Source organism: Echinops telfairi, unplaced genomic scaffold, assembly GCF_000313985.2.
Source record: "Echinops telfairi isolate 266 unplaced genomic scaffold, ASM31398v2 ScPeMD7_7467;HRSCAF=8505_1, whole genome shotgun sequence".
NCBI lineage: Eukaryota > Metazoa > Chordata > Mammalia > Afrosoricida > Tenrecidae > Echinops > Echinops telfairi.
In genome coordinates this window covers 44,183,304-44,189,957 of record NW_022111368.1, presented here as the reverse complement: position 1 = coordinate 44,189,957, position 6,654 = coordinate 44,183,304, and the positions used below count along the sequence as shown (strand labels likewise).

Here is a 6,654-nt window from a genome sequence, read left to right as displayed (position 1 = left end):
TCCAGGCACTGCTGCCTCACAGCGACCTGCGGTGGGCTTCTGAGACTGAAACTGTTGATGGGAGTAGAAAGCCCAGTCTTTCTCCCATAGAGCTACTGGTGGTTTCGAATTGCTGACCATGCGGATCACGGTCCAACGTGTAACCACCACACGACCAGGGCTCCTAAAAGTCCAAAATAAAAGCCTCTGAGAAGGTTTTTCCTTGCTCCTTTTTTACTCTGATGACAAAAAATCCAAAATGAAACTGCCATTGAGTTGATGCTGATTCACAGGGACTCTGTAAGACAGGCTAAAACTGCCCCTGTGAGTTTTTGAGACTAATTGCTTACGAGAGTAAAACGCATGCCTTTCCCCCTTTGTTCTGGCAGTGACTGGCAATTCTTAGTCTTTTGGTTTGTGGGAACATAACGCCAATCTTTGCCTTCCACTCTCTGTGGCCATATTCCCTTTGTGCCCCAGTCTTTTCTTATGAGGACATGAATTCTATGGCATTAGAGAGCACACTATTTTAGTAGGGCCTCTTTTAAGTAATTGCATCTGTAAAGTCTGTATTTTCAAATAAACAAGAATGAGGTGTGTTAGTCCGGGTAGACTAGAGAAACAAATTCATAGACACTCATATGTGTATAAGAAAGAGCGTTATATACAAGAGCAATTGTACATTAAGAAAGCATTCTAGCCCAGTCCAGTCCAAGCCCCTAAGTCCAATATTAGCTCATATGTCCAGTACCAGTCTATAAATTCCTCTTCAGACTAATGCAACACAGGCAATGATGCCAAATGCAGGAAGATCACAGCCAGTGGGTGAAAAGTCTTGTGGATCCAGTGGCAGTTGAGGCGTCTCAGGGCTGGCAGGGTTTCTCCAGCTCAGGGCACTAGCACAGTTCCATGTGTCTTGTCAGCTTCAATATCTCCCAGGGAGTGAGCCTAGAGAGAGAGTGTCTCCCGCCTCCTAAGAGGAATACAGGAGTTTCCAGAATCCTCAGGAGAAGGCTGTGCCCACACAGAGGACTCATTGGCTATATCCTGATTGACAGGCTAGACTCCACCCCTTCACTATTAATCCTCAAATTGACAAATGATTATGTAACTACCATATGAGGTGTAAGGTATTGACTTACTATTTTAGAGGACACAGTTTAACTCAACACAATCATCAATATCTAGTCTCATTACCGTATCAAGATACAGTCCAATATTTTGCACTTGCCCACCGAAGGCATTTCACACAATTCTATAGGGATAACTATATGTTCATATTAAAGATTAATACTTGTGCAGTAGTCCAACTTCTTTTATTTCCCATTCACAGAATTGTATCCAAATTTAAAACATTAAAGATCTTGAGACCAATAAGGAGTAAAAAAATGAGAGATAATTTTTCATTGGAATTTTCAAAACTTTCTATTGCACATTAGGCAAAAGTTTACAGAGCAGATCATTAATTTTACATCCAGCAATTCAGGCCCATTTTGCGAGGTGATGTTTTCCTCACAACCCCCTGGGACAAGCATGGTGTGCTGGGACGGTGTGTGAAACCCACAACTGACACAGACCCAAGAGGAACTGAGTGGGCAGGGCCGCTGCTCTGCAGCTGGAAGGTTAGACCTGCCCAGCCTCTCGTGAATTTGCATGTTCTCCCACAGAACCCATTTCTGTTCTTCAGAATCCTTATGAGCAGGTTCCTCGGTGATCCCGGGCAAAAGAGTCTCAGACAAGGACAGATTGAACATGGGTGCTGTGACTCGAGTCATCTGCCTGCTGTGCTGCTTCCCAGGTGAGGAAGGGAGCAGACGGACTCCAGAGATTCTGAGCCATTTTTCGTCCTCTCTGTGAGATCCTCCCCATGGGGTTCATGGGTCTCCCCACCATCCCATCACATGAGGAATCCAAGTGCTCTCTGGTTAGGGGGACCATGACAGGTACAAGGATTTACTTGGAAGAAAACGGAGTAGAACACAGTTAACAGTAGTGGCTTTCTATTTCGCTTCCTTCTCAGCTGCCCACGGGCTCATTGTGATGACGCAGTCTCCACCTTTCCTCTTCGTGTCTCTAAGAGAGAGCGTCTCCATGAACTGCGAAGCAGATAAGGATGCGAGCGATTACGTAACCTGGTATCAGAAGAAACCGGGTCAGCCTCCTAAGATCCTCATCTATGATGCAGATAACAATTACGCTGGAGTGCCAGCCCGGTTCACTGGAATTCAATCTGGAAGAAAATTCATTCTCACAATCAGCAATATAGAGGCTGGCGATGCCGCTGACTACTACTGCCAGCAAGATTATGAAGTTCCTTGCACAGTGGTACAACCCTGAACATAAACCTTCCTCCCAAGCTGGTTGTGTGTGAGGGTCGGTGGTTCCAGCAGCTGCACTCTCACTTCTGGTCTGTTCAGAGTATTCGGTAAACTTGGGGTTTGCGGTATTCAAGGTCTGAAGAGGATGTTAGTTCCTTGAAACTTACCTCCTTGATATCATAAAACCCCTCAATATTTAATTAAGTCTTCAAGACCTAAATCTAGTTTGGTGCTACAAATTACATTGTTCAAAACACGGAGTCCGAGTCTCTTTTCGGAAAGGAAGTGTTTTTAGAGACAGAGAATTAGGTGATGGGAGGTTGGGGGAGAGCCCGTCTTCCAACAAATAATAACCACAAGAAGAACAGCAACAATATGAGGTTATTGAAATTACCACGCCTGGGTCTGGTTCACCCTAGTCCTCGGCTACTGTGACTCTACAGTTGCTTCTCATGAATCCGCTGCCATCAGATTAATTCTGAGGGATGATGATCCTATGGAATAGAACACGGGTTTGAAGCCATGTGTAAGTTTTCAGTGGCCGCTTCCTCTGAGGTGGTGAGCCAAGGCTTTCTTCATCGTCTGCTCTTCGTCTGGAAGCTCCCCTGAAACCTGTTCACTCTGGGTGACCCTGCTGGCATTTGCAATACCAGCTGCACATCACAACCACACACAAGCCAGCACACTGCGACAAACTGACAGACAAGGGGTGGACATGTCAGGAGAAACCAGTCCCTGGAGAAGGACATCTTGTTTGGTAAAGCAGAGGGGCAGCGAAAGAGAGGAAAGCCCTGAAGGAGATGGACTGACGTCACATCAGGGCTACCACAGTAGGCTCCAACATAGGAACACGGGTGAGGCTGCTGCAGGACTGAGCAGTATCATTCGGTGGGGCACAAGGTGGCGGTGCGTCAGACAGAACCGACTCCAGGGCACCTAACATCATCAACTGCAACCACACAGGACAGAACTTCCTCTTTGGGTTTCCAAGGCAACCAATCTTTACAAGAGCAGAAAGCCTCCTCTTTCTCCCCAGGAGGCCTTGCAGTGAGCTTAGTTTGCTAGCACATAACTTACTACCCCCCTAGAGCTCCTTTCTTTCTGATTGGTTGAGGTTTTACAATTACATGAAACTTGAAAATAGTGATGTGTACAAGTCAAACAAGAAAATAATCGAGTCTACTCCAAACCTGGGGACCCCAGGTGACAGACCAGACCCGCCAGCCTGCGTTCCAGAGGCTGCAATCTTCCTCCCACCCAGCGGCTTCTGTGCGGAAGCCCCATCACAGCAGGCATTGGGGTGGGTTGGGGCTTTGGCTTTTGTTTTGGAAAGTGTCCGGCTGGCTGAAGATAAACACAGGCAGCCTCCTCGATAGCCATTTCGTAGGTTATGACAGACACGGTTTCCCGCATCCCCCAAGACTTCCTCGTGCGTCTTCCTACCAAGTCCGCCCTCTATCCCCCGGCTCCAAAAGCCGTCATTCTGCTGCCTCTTATAAATATCGATCGATCTTTACAAGGTCTTCAATGTCCTATAAATGGAAGTGGACAGTACTGTGCTCTTCTTTATAACAGAATCCAGGTCTTTTGTATTTAATTTTATATTAAAAGCATATATACAAACAGCTTTTAAAAATGCGTTCAGAAACACGAATCGATCCCCCATCTCCCACTATACTCAGCAACAATGTGCATTCTAGATTAACAAAAAATGTATTAAAAGTTTGCATTTCAAGCTTTGTTAAGAATTATCAATCTGGATGAGTCCTGAGTCAGAGCAAATGGAGGGTTTGGGGAGTGAGTGAGAGGAGAGAGGGGCGTCTATGAGCTTCTCTCACGTTTGAGGGAAGTGGGAGGGATTCGTCAGCGCCTGGAGACCCATTCCTACGTGGTGGTTCACATGCGAGAGCTTTGCTGGGTACCTGGCACACTGTGTGTCATCACAGTCAGTAGGTGAAGCAGTTAAAAGTCTAGAGCAGTAGTTCTAACCTTCCTGATGTCGCAACCCTTTCAAACAGTTCAAACATCAACCATCAAATGATTTTCGTTGCTACTTCATAATTGTCATGAATCATACTGTAAATATCTGGTATGCAGGATGTATTTTCATTTTAACAAAGTAAACGTAATGTAAGCATAGTGATTAATCACAAAACAATATGTACTTATATATTATGAGATATTTATTTCTAATGACAAATAAATGAAATTTTATCTTGAAACATGGTGTAGCAGGGTAACAGTCTTCACACGGGGTACTTGTATGTGGGCGTATCTGCACGTGGGCGGACCCGCCTGGAGACAGATAGAGGAGTGATGTCTCAGTTCCTAAGACCATCGGAAATATGTGTTTTCTGATGGTCTTAGGCGAGCCCTGTGAAAGGGTCGTTCAACCTCCAAAGGGGTAGCGACCCACAGGTTGAGAACTGCTGCTCTATGGAGAACATTGTCGTTTTAGAGCACACCGTGTACTTATAAACAGTTTCACTTTATGATCTTGACATTTGTGTTTATACTTACATAAGCAAACAGGAACTAAGAGGAGCTTGGAAAACAACCTCCGATCTATTCCAGATGTGTTTCATCCACAGCCACATGAGACTGTAAGGCTCTCTTTGATTCACAGCCTCATGATCTTGACACCTCAGTATTTTGCCTTGATCTGTACTACATCATTCAAATCTTTGATCAAGCTTCCCCAGATCATTTCAATAATTTTCTTTTTACCATCCATCTTCAAAACCTTTAACTATGAGAGGTTAGAATGTGTCAATCCATCTGGCTGCCGGCCTTCCTCTTTTTCCCTGCCCCTCTATTTTACTGAGCATAGTGTCCTTCTCCAGGGATGGGCCTCTCCTGGCGATATGTTCAAAGTATGTGAGATGAAGTCGTGCCATCCTTGCTTTTAAGGAGCACATGGACGGAACTTCTACCCTCACAGGGGTGTCTGTCCCTTTAATAGCCCATGGTAGTTGCCATCCTCTTTCTTACGCAATCTAAGTCCATCTTTTAACATCTCTTTTTCCCTGCAAAGCATAGTCCATGATTCAAAATTTTAAAAAATTAACATTCTGACATCAGGGATATTCTTGTATAATTTCTTTGAATTGTGTCAAATTTAAGAAGCATATCGTCAATACAATCTTTTGTTCAAGGCAGGCTGGGGGGCTCTCCGCTTTCACAGTTTATGGAATGCAGAAGGTGTGATGGTTAGGAATGATGTCCACTAGACACTCCTGGGTAAGGGTAGGGCAGAGCTCAGTCACTCAATGGTGTTGCAGCCTGACGACAACTCCTTGGTGTCATAAGCCTTTTGATATAAGAGACAGAAACAGAGAAGGGTCAACATTTCGTTGGTCCTTTGCCTTCTGCCAGAACTGGGTGTTGCATCTGGTTCTTCTCTCTGCCAGTACATTGTCTGCTGATCCCAGGAGCAATCAGTGGACTACCAAGGGTGGATTCATTTAGATGACCCGGACCTCTGCATTCACCAGCCTGTGCCCTCTGCTGTCTCTGCTTCATCATCCTGCCTCCTGCTCATCAGCTACAGGTATCAGAAGATGTTTGACTTGAACCAAACTGCATGTAACTGTTTCTACAATGATGAAAGCCACTTCTTGATCTAAATCTCTTTCCATATATGATACATACAAGCATCACTAGTTTTGCTCTCTAGAACACAATCTAATACAGAAGGTCATGGATATCTTTGTGTGTGTGTGTGTGTGTGTGTAAAGGAAACTCGAGGTCACTGGTCTAAGGAAACTCAGCGCTACACAGGGGCCTGCCTACATTTTTTTAAAAAAGCATAAACAAGTGGAAGCATTTTTTTTTGGTATATCTTGAAAAGGTATATATTTAGCATTAGCCAGCTGGGCTCACTTTAGATGATTCCAATTTTGTTGGCAACATCTAAAGCGTCATAGTCAGGAGCCAGTCAAACACATGCCTTCTTCTCACCGTCAGGCCTGATCAAGGGGTTGACCTTGGCTACGTCCATGTCATAGAGCTTTTTCACAGCCTGCTTGATCTGGTGTTTCTTGGCTTTGACATCCACAGTGAACACAAGTGTGTTGTTATCTTCGATCTTCTTCATGGCAGACTCTGTCGTCAAGGGGAACTTGATCATGGCATAATGGTCCAGCTTATTTCTCCAGGGGGGCGCTCTTCCGGGGGCATTTGGGCTGCCTTCTCAGTCTCAGGGTCTTGGGCCGCCGGAAGGTGGGTGATGAGCGGATCTTCTTTTTTGTGTGTGGCTGTGGACGCCTTTCAGCACGGCCTTCTTGGCTTTTAAAGCCTTGGCTTTGGCTTCCGTTTTGGGTGGGGCGGGAGCTTCCTTCTTCACCTTCGGCGCCAT

The 6,654-nt window shown here is 45.3% G+C and overlaps 1 pseudogene; it reads right to left on the bottom strand.

Annotated features, from left to right (window-relative positions):
* Window positions 1–6,180: 6,180 nt before the first annotated feature.
* Window positions 6,181–6,654, bottom strand: LOC101640814 (annotated as a pseudogene).